Genomic DNA, 19,409 nt, shown 5'->3' on the forward strand with positions numbered 1-19,409 from the left:
TCCTAATTTAACCATAGTTGCATAGAGCCAATCCCAATTCACTGAATCAGATGCCTTCATAGCATCTAATGATGCCACAGTGCAGTGCTCTTGTTTGCCTTCCGTGCTACGAATTACGTGGTGTAACCTCCATAGGTTCCAGGAAATGTTCCCGCCTGGAACATATCCCATTTGATCAGGATGTACAAGTTTGGTTATTACCCTCCTGAGCCCGTTCGCTAGTAAGCAGTAAGAATTTTACTGTCTTGGTTCAATAAGGTCAGGGGCCTATAAGAGCCACAGTCAACCATTTGCTTATTAGGCTTAGGAAGTGGGATTATCACTACTTCTCTCAAACTTTATGGGAGTGCACCCATCTCAAAAGCCTTGTTGTATACCTTACTCAGGACTGGTGAGAGGCTGTCTGCATATACTTTATAGAATTCACCCGGTAGTCCATCCATGCCCAGTGTTTTGCCTGAGGGCAGTGCTCTAATTATGGCCATTACCTCTTCTGTCGTTATGGGTTCCTCTAAGTGAGATTCATGTATCTCCAAGTGTGGTAAGGTTATAAGGCCTAATGCTTCTAGTATTTCGTTTTGCTCCACCTGGCTGTCTCTATGCAGCTCGCTATAGTAGTCATAAAACGCTTTATTCACTCCCAACTGGGTATTGCATATGATGCCCTCTCTATTCCGAACAGAGCTTATTGGTGCTTTCCTGCTATCGCATTTGTATAGTCATGCTAGCAATGTTTCCTGGTTTGTCACTGTGTGCATGTGTTTTCTCAATGTTTCGCATAGCTGAATTTGCCCAGCCTTAATTGGGCAGGCATTCTTGTCTCAATTTTATTTCCACGCTCAATTGGTCTTGCCCAGCACTGTTGTTCTTCTCTACCTCTTCTAGTTCTTTTTCAATTCTAGTTAAGTCAGCAGTTATAACCTTGCGTACTCCCCCACCCACCCCCCGCCTTGGATATCATCTCTCCCCTGCTCACCACTTTGAATGCCTCCCACACCATCCCCACTGATTGTACACTACCCTCATTGATTTTGAAAAAAGACTGAACCCTTACGTGTTTTTTTAATGCTGTATCCAGTAGGGACTCGCTCCGTAGTCTCCAGGTCGGTATAGGTGTTCTAGGGGTAGATATTACATCAGCTCTAACAGGGCATGATCTGACAATACCCTTGCCTTATATTCCGCCTATGTGTTCTTCTCCGGTAAATAAGTAATCTAGTCTTGTGTACACTTTGTATCGAGTGGTGTGAATAGTCGCTTGTTCCTGGATGGATCTTTCTCTATATATTCACCAGGTTAAAAGGAATGTAAGCAGGCATTTCGGACCTTTGCCGGTGGCGCCGGTCTTCTGAATTTGTCATCTGACCTGTCCAATTGCGGATTTAATGTGCAATTTAAGTCGGCTCCCCATAGGATGACCCCATCTCTGTATGGCGCTAGTCTTACGTACAAGGACCGAAAAAACGCTGTGGCATCATGATTCGGTGCTTTGCAGTGTGCCGTTAATCACCACCATCCTTCCTTTGTGATCAGTCTTAGTATGTAGTATCTTAAGTGGGACTGATGGGGCCACCCAAATTAAGACCCCCCTAGCATAAGAAGACTATGTGGAACCCACTATTAATCCGCCCCAGTTGTGTGCAAGTGTCTTGTCTAGCTTTCTTAAGGTGTGTCTCCTTTAACAGGGCTATCCCTATTTTCGGTCTACGCAAACATGTAATAATTCTATTTTTCTTCACACAATTGTTTAGTCCTCGAATGTTCCAGGTCATTACCCGAATGCTACCTGCCATATTGTTCATGTTTCATTATCCACTGCGCCCGTCTCCTTGTCACAGCTGCGTTCCCCATTGTGGCCTCTTGCATGTCTGTACTACGGTATGCTCCATCTGGCTCCCCTTCCCTTAAACAACTTCCCACCCACCCTACCTCCCAACACCCCATCCCCAACTTTAACTGTCCAGCTATAATATACATGCTCAGACAAACCTGTTTCCGCTCCCTCCCCTCCTAGTCTGCTAATCAGGCACTCTGTGCCCAACTGGTGGGTACTCAACATACCTAACAAAATGTTAGTGGTGGTACGAGTGTCTCTTTTCCAGTGGCTCTCCTCCCCAGAAGACTGTGTCCTGCTTCCAACAGTCCTGCTCCAAGTAGGCGTTCTTGTGCAGCGTCCACTATTTGACTGCTTGAATATGCTCTCGCTTTTAGTGCATCCATCATCGCACTCAGAAATCAAAGTTTGGTATCTGATGTAATCAACAGGCCCTATATCTCAACCTTTTAGAACGTACCTAGAGCTTGATCTTGACTCTGGCGTTCCTTGTGGTCTTTCTCTTTGCGATGTCGGAATTTTCACACTGTCCATCCAGTCTTGCGCTTTTGTTGGGTTGTCAAAAAACAAGGTTTGGCCATTATGTAGTATCTTCAGGCTGGCTGGCTAAGTCTTTCTTTAGCAGCAATAAATAGGGCTCTCCTTTTTTTAACCTGGAAGGTGTAGTCCGGTTATATTTTGTATCGTGCCCCCCCCGTCCTCAAAAGGCCAGATTCTTTTCTCTATCTTTGTAATTTAATATGTTGGCGATGATGGGCCTAGGAGCAGCTGCCGGTGGTGGTTCCCTAATCAAGGAGCGATATGCGCGCTCTACTGTGAATCCTTGCGTGAGGTTTCCTGGTTCCAGTTCTTGCAGCACTAGATTTTCTACGTAGTTCGTGGGGTAGGTTCCTTCCATGCCTTCGGGAAGACCAATGATCCCGATGTTGTTCCTGTGTGCACACCTTCTGCGTAATCTGCCCTTTCTTCGAGCAGCTTAAGTCTTTGTTGCAGTATTCCGACATCTGCCGCCGTTTGTGCCGCTATCTTTGTGTTGCCTTTTACTTGCACTTCCAACTGACCCATGCATTCTGCCAGCGACCGCACATCCTGTCTTAACAGACCCACGTCTATCGCTGTTGCATCTATCTTGGCTTCCAATGTAGTTTGTAGTGCTGCTATGGCGGCCAGTATTTGCCGATCTCCAGTCCAGCAGGTCCGTATTACCTTCTGTTTGCGCAGCCTCCGTCCCACTTTTGGGGCATTACTGCCCTCAGTTGAATGCTTCCATTATGTTCCATTTGCCTTTAGTTTTGTTGTTTTTATTCGCCATGGGCTCTGTTCACAGGTGTCTTGTTTAATACTCTCCTTGCTGAGCTCAAATGCGTGCGGATTACTAGGCCGTGTGCTTGGGAACCACAGCGCTAATTTACGTGTTCTTCTTTTGTTCTGTTCTGCACATTATGGTTTGGCCTCCTTGCTCTATGGTTCACTTATGTTGTCCCTCTTTCTTGTATTCTGCAGGCCTCCACTCCTGTCTTTTAATTCCTCTAGTTTTTCACCCCCAGTCTGCTTAGATGGGCCCCCTGCTTGTTTGTGGTAGTCTAGGCACTTAATGAAGGGCGCATTTATCTTCCACCTAATCGCAACCTTGGACCCTCATTCCAGTCATCTACTACTCCAATTTCCACTTCACTTTCTACAATAGTAGAGCGCTGCTGCACAGGGGCCTTTGTGCATGTCTATGCCAGGTTTGCGAGTGTGCACCAATTTCCCTTCTCTGCAGGGTGCTATTTATTGAGTTCCTCCTCCCCTCCTCAGGATCGGCGCACCTTATCTCTGCTCTGTCGAAGCACCGGTCAGCTCGGTGTGTTGTCTACCAGGCAGGTGTACTTCTCATGCAGATCCTAGTCCTCCGGTGCTCCCTTGTCAGCTCGCTCTCGCCTTATGTTGGTCTGCAATTCAGTAAGCCTGCAATGTGTTTTGTGGCTCAGGGCCCTCCGTTCCTATTCTTATGCTCTCAGGCTCTTCCTCCCGTCTGTCTTCCCTCTGGCTCTGTGCTACATCAGGGTCCAGATTTCGCCGGGTGTCGCTGCAAGGAGGCCCCAGTTACATACAAACAGGTCGCAGGGTCTGTGCCGTAGCTGCAGCCTTCCATAACCGGCTCAGTTCTACCGTCTTAGATGACCCGTTCAGTTGCTGATATTTAACTCAGCGCAGGCCGCCGCTATCTTCCACAAGATATTATAGGATAGATTAGATGCATTTGTTATGAAAAGCAACACTGACAAATAAATTAAACAATGCAGCAGATTCAATTTGTTTTTATAAATGGGTTAACAATAGAGCCAATCATAAAATTAGAGAATGACAAAGGTTCTGTAAAATGAAAGATATTTTGCAGACATGACCAGATCTTTGTCCAAAAAGCATAAACAAATTTACAATTAAAAATTAAATGAAGAAAATCGGCATTAGGTTCATGACAAGGCCAGCAATTATTGGACAAGTTATCCGTACCTTTGGCAATTCTAATGGGTGGAAGGAAGGGTTTGGGTAAGATTGGCAGCTATAGATGTTGAGTGGAAATTTCCAATTTGGGCCCACAATTCAGAGGTAGGTTGAAAGTTCCAATCGTTCTCCCATTGCCTGATAATACTAGCATTTAATAGATTGGGAGAAGGGGGGACATTTAGAAACGTAAATAACTTGGTTGCTTTAATGGAGGGGTTACTGATGAGAAAGGTCAGGAATGGAGTCGGGGATTTTTAAGTTAGTGAGGGTAGGGATCCAACTAAATATTTGAGGAGGTATGTTTGGAAGGGGTGATCGATTTAGGGATACTGCATTGTATACAAATCTGTGCAAATGGGATTCCAATGGAATTGTGGATTGTTAAACCAATTTGATGCCGGACAAGTGACATCTATGAATAATAGTGGGGTTAGAATTGTTATAGCAGTGCTTGTTGAACCAAAGGAAAATGTCTTCTGGTCGGTTTCAGAGAAAGAGTTGGTAGGGAGTTTATTCCAGATAGATTTGAAGTGATATTAGGCCATGAGAATGTAGTGAAAAAGGGAGAGCGGGGCAATAATGCTGGCTTCTATATTGATCCATAAGGGAGCGTCTTCAAAATGTTTTCAAAGTGATTAAAAGTAGCTAATTGTTTTAGGACGAAGGCTTTATGATACAATTGAAAGTTGGAGAATGTAACTCCACCTAAAAGCTTATGGAGTCTTAGTTTGTTGATGGCGTCTCAGTGTTTTATGGTTGCATAAGAATTTAAGAAGCAAGGAGCCTAGTTTTTTGTAGAATTTGGTAAGTTATGTTATTTTGCATTTGTATAGCGCCTTATGTATCATTGGTATGATCTCAAGGTACTGGTAGGTTGAACGCCCTCGGGAACCGCAGTTCAAGTCGAGAGAAAGAGATATAAAGTGCGTGGGCGCCCCGGGTATGTGTGCAGCTGGTGGTGTTGTTGCATGATCGCTGCTTCTTAGGGGTAGGTGTGGTGCTGTGGAGATCAGTTGAATGTGTTCAGTCTGGAGGGTGGACATCCAAACTGAGTTCTGGCTGCGTTAGGCCGGAGGAGACGCCTAAGCTAGCCGGTATGTGTTAGCTAGCTGTGTTTTATTAGGATGATGGGTAGTTTGACGAGTCATGTTAGGATGAGAACAGCTTTACCGAATGTGTCATAGTACTGCTATGTTCTAGTTGAATGGTGGTGTATAGAAGAGAGTAAGAGTAGTAGTGTGATATTATGGTAATCAGTAAAGTGTATGTGACCAGGCACACTCAATGATGTTGGGAATACCTACTGAATTCAACTCTAATACAGTGACACTATTCGGGCATATTTCTAAATTCAACTTTGAAACAGTGGCTATTGGGGCACACTCAATGATGTTGGGAATACAGTTTAGATTCAACATTAGCACAGTGATGTTATTCGGGCACGCTTTCTAAGTTCAGCTTTAACAGAGAGACGCTATCAGGGCACACTTTCTGAGTTCAACTTTAAACATTGACGCTGTTAGGGCGCACATTCTAGATTCAACTTTAACCCAGTGATGCCAATGGGCACACTTTGTAGATTCAACATTAACACAGCGACGTTATTAGGCACACTTTCTAAGTTCAGCTTTAACACAGTGACGCTATTAGTTATGTTATTTGGCATTTGTATAGCACCTTATGTATTATTGGTATGATCTCAAAGCACTGGTAGGTTGAACGCCCCGGGAACCGCAGTTCAAGTCGGGAGAGGGACACAAATTGCATGGGCGCACCGGGTATGCGTGCAGCTGGAGTGGTTGTTGCATGATGGCTGCTTCTTAGCAGTAGGTGTGGTGCTGATGAGATCAGTTGAATGTGTTCAGTCTGGAGGGTGGACACCCAGACTGAGTTCTGGCCGAGTTAGGCCTGAGGAGACGCCCAAGTTAACTGGTATGTGTTCAGCTAGCTGTGTTTTATTAGGATGATGTTAGTAGGATGATGTTATTAGGGTGATGTTAGTATGAGAACAGCTATACTGAATGTGTAACAGTACAGCTGTATTCTTGTTGAATGGAGAGAGTAAGCGTAGTAGTGCGATATTCTGGTAATTAGTAATACTAGTGCATGCGACCAGGCAAACTCAATGATGTTGGGAATACCTTCTAGATTCAACTATAACACAGTGACGATATTAGGCACACTTTCTAAGTTCAACTTTAACACAGTGACGCTATTAGGGCACACTCAGTGATGTTGGGGGAATACCTTCTAGATTCAAATCTAACATAGCGACGCTTCTAGGGCACAATTTCTAAGTTCAACTCTAACACAGTGACGCTATTAGGGTGCAGATAATCGTTCGACCTTAATATGTGACTGTATGATGTAACACAGTAGGATTTTTGGGTAAGGGTGGTAGGGCTTTCAGGCGTGAAGTGATTGGTTCAGTTCCCACCCTTGCCACACTTGCGTTCTTGTTGGTGCTGGTTGACGGCAGGCTACCGGCTTCTTGCTTCTCCTGCTGAATTGCTACAGGGATCATGGATAAAGAGTAGATAATGGGGCCGATTATAATTTTAATGGAATCAAGACGACCCCACCAAGATATGAAAAGAGGTGACCATCACAAAACCATTTTTGTTACTTTTTCTAGTATGAGGTTGGTGTGGAGGGTAATGGTGGTGTGAATATACTTAGCAATAAGAAGTCCTAAATATTGAATATGCGAAGGTTGCCAAGACATACCAAATAATGGAGTATTGGTTGGATTACAAGTTTTAGTGAGGGGCATAACCTCAGATTTATAAAGATTTAACGTGTAGCCTGAAACAATGGAGACATCATTTATAGTAGATATTAAATATTGGATAGAAGAGGCTGGGTTTGAAAATGTAGATTAAGAGGTCATCCGCATAAGCAGAGTTTTATTTCTATTTTGTTAATGGAGATACCTTTGATGTTAGAGTTAGTTCTGATACTCTGTAAAAGAGGTTCTATGCAAGAGTAAATAATAAGGGTGAGAGGGAGCAGCCTAGACGCGTGCCTCTTAATTTGGAAGGAAGGGGAGAGGGAATTATTAATGAGAATTCAAGTTGTAGGAGAGGAATATAAGACTGATAAAATTAAATAAGGAGAGAATCTGTGCCATTTTAAAGGCATGGAACATGAAGGATTTCCACAAATTTTGAACCTGGATTGGGAGCCAAAACCTCGAATCTTCCTTAGCTTTGCACCACACTCAAATTCAAGTTACATTTATTCTGTTTATTGCTTCTCTTCTGAGTTATAACTTCATTGTTTAAAAAAATATTTTTCTGGATCTTGCCTTCAAAGTTCCACACAATTTAGGGTTTATTTTCAAAATAAACAATGACATTTTTATTTGCGTCTTCTGGATTTTACAACTAATTGAAATTGTAAAATGTTAGACCTAGGCTAAAGCCAGTCAAAGTTGGCTAATAGACAAAGGTTACTCCCATTTGTTTAGGGGGAGGATTTTGGAGATCTACTTTTAATTATATATTTGTGAGCTCCATTCCCCTATCCATAAAAAATCCCTTATTTGGTGTTGGGATCGAAAAAAGGGTGGGGGGGGGGATCTTCCTGATCCGTATTGGTCTACTCAGATCACACAACAAGCCGACCGGTTTCAGTGGTATAGTGATAAATGTAACCACTTTCTTCAGGGCTGGAGACTTGCACTGAATATGTGCGGTCAGATTTCTTCTGGTTTTTTGCTGAAACTGAAGTTTTCAAAAATAGGAGGACACAACAATAGAGCTGAAACAACTCTCATCTATCAGGGTAAAAGGGTCGGGCTGGTATTTTCCGGTCCCGAAACCAAACGTCTATCTTGTATAAAGCAAGTGCTCCTCCTCTCAAGAGGTGCGCGAGGGAGATTCTGACATGGTTCTTCTTCCGTTGGTGAACGTGGCATTGATCGATTACACACTAGAATTTCTAACGGCCACTGGAGTCCAGGAGACCTTCATTTTCTGCTGCTCTTTGAGTTCCCAAATCAAGGAGCACTTGCAGTATACAAGATAGACGTTTGGTTTCGGGACTGGATAATACCAGCTCGACCCTTTTACCATTGATTATAGTTACTGGTAAGTTGTTAATAATAGCTTCTATAATGATCCAATGACCTTCGGGATCTTGGTCTTCATTGATTAACGTGAATGTGATGCTGGAAACGCATTGGAGGTACAGGGCCTCCATGTCCTTGTCCTGTAGTTCTTTTAGCATGCATGTTCTGAAACAGAATGCATTTCTCTGAAGCCGTTTAAAAAAAATAAACTGCACACTGATAAAAGGAATTGTTTCTTTCCATTCATCTTCAGAAGCACTGTGCATGTTTTCCTAGAATTTTAGGATTGTATAATTAATAAGATGGAACACTAAGTTGCAAATGAGATTATTTTGTTTTTTCTTTTTTAAACAAGTTGTACTTTTTTCCAGTGAAAGCAAACCAGTATTGCACAGTTGTATTTTTCCAGTTCTGGTGCTGTGTCCATAATCATGCAGAGGCAGATTTTTACACTTCTAATTTAATTTACAGTCTAATTATAAATTATACCCAGTTAACCAACTTCTGAAGAATGTTAGCCAATAAGAGAGCTCAGCCGGTTGAGCACTCATTGCTGCAATCTTTGCATGATCTGTGGGTTGCGGGTTCGAATCCCGGCAAGTTCAACTCAGCCTTTCGAGGTCGATAAAGGAGTACCGACTTTGGTTTGGTGGTAATTGTGATAAATATGTTCTATGTACAGCGCTTTGCCAAAAAAACTATATAAATAACCATTTGACCACTATCTTACATACAGAATTTAGCATGGAGTACTTGCCTCTCTGCACTGTTATCATAACATTGGCATACCGTTAGGTATAGCTTCAGGAAATTAGGACATTCATTAAACATCAAAAGACAATTCTGCTATTGAATCTCAAAACACACAATACACATTCATGTATGCTTTCCTATATAATTGGCTAAGGTTTTGTGATTTAAACAATTAAATATACACAGGAGATATCAAATGGCCAGAAATAGGTGTATTCTTTCACAATGCAGAAAGCAGCCGCATAGTAATGAGTTCCATACAGTTTTTTCACACGTCGGCTGGATGTTGCATACATTTTACTCTCTTGTGAAGGAGAAAAGTCATTTTTACTCTCAAAGATTAAAAAGAGAGAGTAAAATACTCCCACCTCAAAATCTTATCTGGAGCACTGGGGACCGCCGAAGAATCTGAAGTGAAGCGCCAGGACGTCAAGGCCATTGACGACCGCCAACGTCGACCGAGGTTCGGAGGAAAAAGGTAACCTCGTCGACCGTAGCCATAACGCTCCATTGCCTAAGACACTTTGAAATCAAGGACTCTCATGCTCATCACTGTCAACCACTTTGTCCCGCCGGAGAAAGTCAAGGTTGCCAACGAACCGAGGATTGATTGATTGTTTATATAGCGCCTATACACAATGTGTTTCAAAGCGCTTCAAGGAGCGAGGGAACAAGGGAGAATACAGTTACATTCTTACAGGTCCTTGAAACAAATTAGAATGTGAAAAGTAGAACCATCGTAATCATTTTTGATAGTACAAGTGCAAGAACAGTTAGGGGGAGAAAGGGAAGGGGAAAAAGGAGACAAAACAAGCAGTAGCATTACTTTGCCTGGCGACAATTGTTGCAGTGCAAGAGTTACAAGAGGGGGGGGTGGGAGTGGAGAGAGAGGAGGAGAGGAAGCAGACAGGAAGCTATCAAGAAGGTCATGATATAGTGTTGTAACACTCCTTCGTACAAATGCGCCAGATTTGGTCATATGGTATCTCCAAAATTAAGGTCAGATGACAATTCAGAGTAGTCCAGGGAGGGAAGGGGAGGAGAGGAACAAGGAGGGAAAGGCGGGTCAGACGAGCTGCTATCAGAAGTCAGGGGACAATGATAGTAGTAAGTGCTATGAGAAGGCGAAGTGGCTGCAGGAGAGGAGGAGGGGGTGAAGGAGAGAGGGCGGAAGGGAGGGGGGAGGGACAAGTGGATGATAGGCAGCTACGACTTACTATGCCTGACGGCAATTGGGGTAATGCCAGCCTATAGCCAGGAATTGGGTAAGAAAAGGGGGGCCGGTGAAAAGCAGGTGCATCCGCCGGTGGGTTTCCCGCCACCCTAAGTCCACAAAGACACTGACGAAGATCCGAAAGCCAGCCGTGGTAGAGTCCCGATCGTCGATGCCAACGCTGACGACTTGACGCCCTTGCTGGGCCTACGTTCTTCATCAAGTACTCTTTGCTGCAACAAACTCTCGTCATCAAGGTGTACCCCACGCCTCATCTTCGCAGGATGTCCACGATCAATCATCGACTAGCACCGCAAAGGCTGAAGCTGCTAACCTCGACAACATTGTTCACCTTTTCCTTGAGGAATCTCGACGATCCGTGGCTCCTGCTTTAAAGGGAGTACACTTAAGAAGGATCTGTCGACAACCCATCGAAGAACTCTGCTAAACCAGGCACATTGGGGTAGTAGAACATTTTTAGAAGGGAACAAGACTCTGCTAAACAATATATGGACTGGGCTTGTCAATATACTTCATTTACAGGTTGCCCAGGTGGGGGGATCCTCACACAGACCTGTGTCTTTGGTAGGGACATGTATTCTGCCAATTGTTTAACCACTTGTTTCCCTCCTATGTCTAGTGTTGGTCCACATTGCTATAAGAATTTTATGTCATTACAACTGTCAGCAGTTGATGCAGTTTAAAAGGAGTCCAGAGTTAACTGTGGTACCACATAGATATTGTATATATTTATCATATTAGTATTGCCTGAGCTCAAAGTGTGTTATTGTGTGTGTATATATTCTGAACCTTATTTACTGCGTTATCACTAACATGGTGTGTGGGCGTTCCTTTGTGGGGGCTTGGGGACTACACTGTACCTAAGAACCAGCCTGCATCACCTCCTGAGAGCTTCAGCCTTGATTGCTCATCCGTAGATACCCAATAGAGAATCTTGGCTGCTGTGCCCTGTGCTTCTACTCTGCCATATAGAGGGCAGGGGTACATAAATCCCCCTCCAGTCTTTACAGTGAAGTTAAGGTGTTTATTGATCAAAATAGAACCACCACCTTTTTGTCTAGAGCATTGAAGAAGAAAATATGGCTGACCCAAGAGGCTCTGATTTTCAGGTTTTCCGCATCAGAGCTCAGAAGAGTCTCTTTCTGCTTTCATTTTTTAAGTTGGGTAATAATCTTGTTGCGTTTGATGGGGCGATTTAACCCTTTGACATTCCAAGTAACAAACTTAATAGACATTTGCAATAAAAGGGTTGTAAATGACAAAAGTGAAAAGTGCAATGAAAGTTAATGTGCCAGTGGAGCAATAACATCCAAAGCTTGTGGTATCACCGAAACATATGGGGAGGAACAGGAGAGTGGGGTCATGACAAAAGGGGAGAGGACAATTGAGAGTAAGCAACAGATATATTAGTGTCGAAATAAATAAGAGTAAAAGGAATGAGGTAAGTTTTGTCAGAATAGGAATTAAAAATAAAAATTTAAAAAGAAAATCTATCATGGGGGACACCAGAGTACAGAGACAGACGGAGCGTAAGTGAAGAAGAGCTTAAGAATAGGAGACAAAGAAAGTCAAAAGTTATAGAAATATGGACAGAGTAGCGACAGATGAAGCAATCATGTTATAATAATAGTTAAACAAGGAAAAAGCATGGGATAAGTTGTTGGTTTCACTTAATAATTGCGTAGTGTGAATACAAAAGAATGTTAATGAAGTTTGTAGGGCTGAAAGACCAGGATCTGTGGTTTTAATGGGAGATCTAGATTTATCCCTCAGATGGGTAGAAGAAGATGGAGAATCATGAGGTATTGATTAAACTGATCTGCTGCGTTTAGGGGTGAACTTAATATGTTGATTCTTTGGTCTTCTGAAGGAAGGTGTTTGAAGTTGTGGGTCTGACTTAAGGAACTGAACGAAGACTCTAGAGAGGCTGTATCCATCGGCATAGTTTGAAGATATTGAAGCAAGTTGTAGAGATAGTTGGGTTCTGTGAATTCTTTAGTGGGTCCACCAGGAACGGTAATCATCATCTTTGCAGGCTCAAGCAGTCCGTATCCGATATCAAGGGACTTCATAAGAGGTTGCATATCCAGGAATGTTTTCCTCTTGGCATGAGTAATTTTGGAGAAATCTGAAGAGATGAAGATTCTATTTCCCTGAAAAAGAATGGGGAGCTCGTCCTGGCAGCAAATAGTGTTTGGCGTGCTTGCTGATGTCTTAGGAAGCAAGCGATGAAGGGTCTGGGCATAGTGTTTTTAGAGAAACTATATTCGATGAGCACGCTGTAATTCCAATGGCGGTGAAATGCAGAGGGAATCCATTTGATACAAAAGTTTATGGGGTCATCTCCTTCCAATTTCTCAGGGATCCCATAGAAGCGTAGGTTATCGCTAGGATTTCTGTTCTTCAATTGTGTGACATCACATTGTGCCAGCCTCATTTGCATACTCCCAAGGCCTTCCACCCTGTCCTCGACAATAGCAAATCTTTCTTCTGCTTCATCTAATCTACCAGAAAAGGTTTTTATGTCACTTTTAAGGTCTTTGAGTTCTACTTGTCTGTTGGAGGAACAGGAATCAAGTGTGGAAATGGAGGAACGAATATGGAGTTCCTCTAAAATCTTCTCCATACAGGAATTAAGTGGGGAGTTATCAGATAAGGGTGTAGTTTTGGTGTTATCCGCCATGGTAGAAAGTAAAAGCAACTATTATGTGCCAGGAGTTGAAGTAAACTGAAAGGAAAATTGAATCAAAGGCTAAATGCAATATTAAATTTGGCCACCGGGTTGTCAGCAATGAGTAGGCCTTCACTGCTCAGAAGAAGTCTGGGAGTAATGTGATTTATCGGCCGGATGACGCGAAGTAATTAGTTGCATGAGAGAAATAGGGCCCCCACCGGAAGGACACACGCAGCAAACAGCAGGCCAGGCACGCAACAGCAGTGGGGAAAAAGAAGCTTTCAAAGTAGTTCAGAGGCTCTGGGTTAGGGGAGGTCAAGGGCTGCAATCAAGGTGCTGCGCCCTAGCCACAGAGGAGTCCATCCCCAAGCCAAGTCACAGCTCTGACTCGTATGAAGTGCGCCACTGGCCGGCATGGGCATCAGCAAGTCTCCCCTTCCAGACAACTCAGCGGGCCCACAAGCTTAATCCGGAGACAAGCCACGTGAAGGACACCTGAAGAGGCGTGGGTGTACACGTCGGTTCACACAAAGTCACTGGCAATGAGGTAAGAAAGCTCACAGCTGTTTGAGACACTGAGAAGTCTCTACATTAATAGTTTGTTGCTGGAAACACTGTACACTAGTGTTTAAAGTTTGAATAATTTCGAAATAATGCCCATATTGAGGTTATAAAAGCCTTACTGCTCTCAGAGCTCCACACCTATGCTGCCATCTCTGTTGACGATTTGGCCACGCCCCCCCATGAACACTGTTTTTGCTAAAATTGGTCAAAATACAATACAATTTACAAGCAAGTCTCTAACACATGGACATTTCCAATGTGTCTGAGCTGTACGTGCAAGCCAGGCATGGCCCATTGGTCAAGCACCAGAATGGCCTGCATGATTCCTGGAGGGAGAGGCAGCAATCCTGTGAGTGGCTTTCTGTGATACTTCCGCCTTCATAAAGGACAGACGGGCGACAGGTCACCATCCATTATGAATAGATCACCCTTCACAACAACCATTCTCACTTTGCTCAAAATATATTGTCTGGTTGGGTTTTTTGTGCGTGTTTCAAGTCCTTGCTATAAAACAATTTTATTTTAACCCAGTGATTTACACTGTTCTGCATATAACGTGATCACATACCTTCTGTGTGTTTCTTTTTTCAATCTGGACAAATATTTTGACATACAAACTTTTACGGGTAGTCAAAGTAGGCTTTCGCATACTTCCTTGGCTGAATTCTGTGACCTGGAATGTGAGCAATTTGAATTAATTGCAGATATGCTAAACTGGCAGTGGATTTCTTTTTTTTTTTTTTTTTTAAACAAAGAGTATGAATATGCAGATTTGTTTTTTAAACGTGTAACACATTGAAATACTCGATTGTTTGTGCACCTGCAGCCCCAAAAGAAACCATCCTTGCTGAAATCCTGGATGCTGATGCAAACACCATCCAGCAAAAGTCAAAAAGATGTATAATTTTGAACCAGAATGGAAAACCTTTCCTTCCAGTATAAGAAGAATACCTGCACTTTTAATCTACGGTGCCCATGTTTCAGTCAGGGGAAAAAGAGTAACGTTGATGGGCAACAATACACACAAATTATGAAAATAGTTTCCCCAATGGAAGCTGTCTGCGATTCGAAAAGGTATATTATAATTGTTCTTCTATAACGCGATTAATACCGGGGACCAGTTTCTTAGCGCGGGCCCAGGATTTGAACCTGTGTTGCTATGCTTTGTCTAGCTTCCAAGACAAACGCGCTGCCCCTGAGCTATCCTCCCGGCCTGATAAACAAAACACTGCAATGCAAATACTGTTACAGAGGCATCCTTTGACGTTGCTAATTAGTTGATGAAAAATGTATGTACTTTTACAGATGGTGAAATTGTGATGGGCGCAGTGACTCCTGTGGTCGAGTCTGTTGTAAGACATTGTCCTGAATTTATGTCCGTTAGTGCAGATACCATCCTTGCCATAGTGTTTAAACCTATCAGTCAAGGGGCCTCATTACGGGTCCGGCGGTAACCGTGCTGGTGCTACCGGAAAGTCAGGCGCCGGTAAATTGTAAGTCCCCATTTCCATAGAGTCCTATGGGAATGGGGACCACGGAAGCACTGGCACCTTTGTCAGACCTGTCGGCCACAGCAGCTCTGGCAGGCAAACCCGTAGTTTCCGGACTAGCAAACTTAGAAGGAGGCCGAATGTGATTGCCTTTCTCTGCAAATCTGCCCTTTTCAGATGAACTTCCTAAAATCAAAACTTTGATCCCACCTGACATCTTTTATTATCATTATTATGGTATTTATTGAACAGAGCGCTTTACAGAGGTATACAACAGAACAGATGCGTAACAGAGAGCTTTTCAGAAGTAACTAAAGAAAAGACAGCAAGGGTAAGATACAGAGGGGCACAGAGGAGGGGGTACAGCTGTAGCGAGTGGGGGGTACAGCTGTACCGAGTGGAAGGGAGGACAGTGTAACAAGTCAGGTGGCACAGGGGTTGACTTGATGGCCTAGGTGTTGAGGAGGAGAGACTCCTTGAAGAGGTAGGTCTTGAGTTCTTTTCTGAATTGTAGGAGCGTGGGGGAAAGTCTGATGCGGACGGGGAGGAGGCTCCTTAGTCTTGGGGCATAGGCAAAGAAGACTTGTTTTCTGGTCCTTTCCTTTTTGCAGCAGCGGATTTTAAGGATGCACATGTCCAGGCTTCTGGTGCTGTGCTGTCTGCTGGAGATGCAGAGTTTCTCCGCAACATAATTGGGTGACTTCAGGGCGACTCTCTTATAGATAATGCAGCATGACTTGAAGACGATTGGAGCGTGCAGTGAGTCAGTGAAGGTCAATGAGTGCCGGGGTGATGTGGTTGTATCTAGGCATGTGGCCACGTGGAGGACACTTCTCAGGGACACAAGGGAGGACGACAGGAGGCCGTCGAGGAGGGCATTGCCCCCCAACCAGGTGGGATAGGACCAGTGCTTGAACCGTGGATCTAAAGCTGTCCGCACAGAAGAAGGGCTTGACATTCTGCAGGAGGGAAAGCGGAAACCAAGCTGTCTGAGCTTTCTTAGCTATGTGTGTCTTGAAGGAGAGTTGTTTGTCAATGTGGAACTCAAGGGCAGGAGGTGGGCTTGAAGCCCTCAAGGTTCATGGTTGATGGGCAGGTCTGTGTGTTTGGTGGTGTTGGTGAAGAGTAGGAATTCGGTCTTGGAGGGGTTGAATTTCAAGTATGCACTAGACATCCAAGACTGATCAGCAAAAGGCAGGTTTTGAGCCTGTGTATGTCCTTCATGGAGTCGATCTTGAGATATATCTGTTGGTGGATGTGGATGTTGGTGGATGTGGATGTGGATGTTGTGTGTGGCTCTGAGGGCTCCCGATGGGGTTCATGTATAAATTGAAGATCACTGGGGGTAGGATGGAACCCTGCAGGACTCCACAGGTGATGAGTAGCATTGGCCAATTAAACGAGTCCATCTGAACAAACTGCTGGCGGTACGACTTGAACCAGTGTAGGACAATGTCGCTGATCCCCATGCTTCCAGAGGTCGAGCAGAACCAGGAGGCAGGGGAGGCCATCACCAAGGATGTTGAGGGCGTCGACGCCTACCTGTATGGTTGCCGTCTCTGTGTCTGAACCTGGATTGGTAGGTTTGAAGGAGATTGTTGGTGTCGTTGTGTTGCTGCAGTTGCATGGCTATCGCTTTCTCGATATGTGCTGTTGCTCCTTCAAGCTGCATACCAGCTTACTGAGCACTGATGGATAGCATGAAGTGCCAGCCTTCACATTGAATGTCCTACATTCTGATATGCTTGACAATTTTTAGGAGACAGTTACTGATATAAAATAATGAAATAAATAGGTTTTTGAAGTTATTAATATCATGGTAAATGCATTAGGTCATTCGTCTTTTTATATAAAGAGAAAGTAAACCACCCAAAAGAATCTTGGTACAAATTCGGATACTCATGGACATCCCCACCACAGTGACTCTCACCAGTAGCCCCCGCCTTAACTACAAGAAGCTCTTGTCCACGTACAGGTTGGAGATCCCTTGATTGTGGCAAACTCATTCCCAATCAGATTCAGAAAGGGAGGTAGAAAGATACATGCCTTGTTTAATATGGAATTTCGATAAGACTTTCAGCAGGATAGTAATATAGCACAACCTTGTCCCTCAGAAAAGCCCAAACAAAGCTTGCATCTCTGTCCCTCTACAAGCTGATATGGCAAACTCTAAGAACGTGGTCACCCAAATGACTAAAGGTACGCTGGTTGGTTTTTATTTCACATTTATTCAATCTGGGCCATCACATAGACCAGTGGAAAAAACGCATACAATTAAGGAAGCCTTGCAAATACAACTAAGTGGCGAATAGAAGTCTGAGTGGTGTGACAAATCTAGCAAACTCTTCATTGTTTCTCCAAAATCCCCCCGCTCATGCGTCAGGCTGAGACCAGGCGATTCTGTCCGCAGAAGTTGCTGAACCCCACAGTACCTCAGGAGCATAGCACTCTAAGCCACTAGACAACAGTTTAGCACGGTACACCCCGGTAATCTGCCACTGCTCTTCAATCTGTCCAGAGGAGGTTTAAGCATGAGTTCACCAACAGGACATTCTGGAAGGATTGCAATTTGGATTGTTATCCAAAGCGGTCATTTGAACCTTCTTCTTTGGAGGGATAAAGAAGAATATCTGTCTGGTATGTTATTTGAATTGTAAAACAGTTTTCAGCTCCCATTAAGCAAACAATATGAGCGTGAACACCTTCTTAGCCTCTTCTCTGTCACATCACTTTCTTTTGCATTAACTTGCAACTGTACAAATGTTCTTCCTGCTTAAATACTTTGCTGCTTACAGTCTATGAAATCGAGAACAATTCTTGATCTCTAAAAAAAAAAAAAAACTGCTAAAACCTCATGGGAAGAAATGAACTAACTCCCTCTGAACACGCATGCCCAGTCTTGCACCTTCTCTGCCTCTGAAATGAGCCCCAAGTGAAGTCACCCTGCATGCGCTCCTAATGTCTCCATAATTAGGTTGCTGTGAAAATTGCTGTGCCCGAAAGACTCTGGATTCAGGGGGGGAAAAAAGAACAGATAATCGCTGCGCTTGTAGAGCCTGTTGTGTATGCTTTTAACTAAGGACTCCAAGCACCACTGTTTACGCTCACAGTTCATGGAACATGGTGCGTGACGCGCAGAACTAAACAATGGATGCCTGCTGAGGCAGTGCGCACCACGTCCTGAAAGCTTTCAGGAAGGGAAAACCGACTTACGTGTGAACTTTCCTTAGCAACCGAACGTCACACGGAGCGGTCCTTCCCCTTCTAAACATTCACTGAGGGTAACAAACATAATTACATAAAGCTAGGCTTGTACGCCATTTGTGCAAGCCAAACGAAATGCTTAAATTATAAGTAATCGCTAATTCAGATTTTAAGAAGAAAATACCAGTTGTAAATAGTCCAGATTAAAGTATGACTGAGCGCAATAAAAAGTAGTCAAAATTCACTTGGCTTTCTGTTTTCCTAGGAACCTGCAGTCACGATCAGCAACCTGTTAATGTCCTATCCTCCTGTAACCAATTCCAACTCCTTCATTTATCCACAAGATAGCCCCACAAGATGAGGCCTAATTTCCAGAAACTCGTGCCAGGAGAGAAACACAATCTTGGATTGGGCAAGAGCCACCATCTTGGCTTGGGGGTTTGTCCACACACTGCATAGGTACGGTTAAGGCCAAATCAACAACAAGGAAAATTATAACACACACACATCCATAACACACCTTCCAAAGCATAAGAAACCCGACATGTGGCCAAGGAAAGGCAAAAGCTACCTGACTCTGACCCTGGGAGTGGCAATCTGTGGGAGGACAACCATCGAGAAGCAAGGTGAGACCATGGGATCAGAACAAGTCTTAGCCTATATTTCTGGGTAGAACCCATTTACATTTTCACCATTCCTGTATGGCCTATTGTAATGTTGATAAAGAACCTCCACGAATTGTTGATCACCAATCTCATGCCTGGTCTCCTCCCCCTTATAATACTGAAACAATCAGTATGAGATTTATGTACCCCCCCCCTTTTACAACACAGAGACGAGGAAGAGGGATGGAGTGATGAATATCACCAAGAGCGACAAACGAATGCCACAGTCTAGTCGTTGGAAGTTACTGACAGGTGAAGGCACATTCAAAAGCAGAACACCTGAGCAGAATGAGAGACTCAAGCCTCCCAATGCTGGTTGTGACACAGGAGGAAGTAAAGCATTCTGAAGCAAGGAGACCTGAGAGGACGGCGTCAGAGGGGTTGGGACGAGCAGTGTTCACTGTGCTGCCAGGAGGAGCAGCAGGA

At 43.9% G+C, this 19,409-nt stretch overlaps 1 protein-coding gene across 3 annotated transcripts in view; it reads right to left on the reverse strand.

The window, feature by feature from the left end:
* GEMIN6 (gem nuclear organelle associated protein 6) overlaps nt 1-19,409 on the reverse strand; it is a 299,912-nt gene that overhangs the window by 249,268 nt on the left and 31,235 nt on the right. The window contains exon 2 of one of the 3 annotated variants that reach the window (XM_069607800.1): nt 14,193-14,297. The exons of the other annotated variants lie outside the window; for them this stretch is intronic. The gene's annotated coding sequence lies outside the window, so the exon portion shown is untranslated. The remainder of the gene's footprint in view (nt 1-14,192; nt 14,298-19,409) is intronic. 3 annotated transcript variants of the gene reach the window in all.

The sequence above is a fragment of the Ambystoma mexicanum genome, chromosome 4q, assembly GCF_040938575.1.
Source record: "Ambystoma mexicanum isolate Mex_15411 chromosome 4q, UKY_AmexF1_1, whole genome shotgun sequence".
NCBI classification, from domain to species: domain Eukaryota; kingdom Metazoa; phylum Chordata; class Amphibia; order Caudata; family Ambystomatidae; genus Ambystoma; species Ambystoma mexicanum.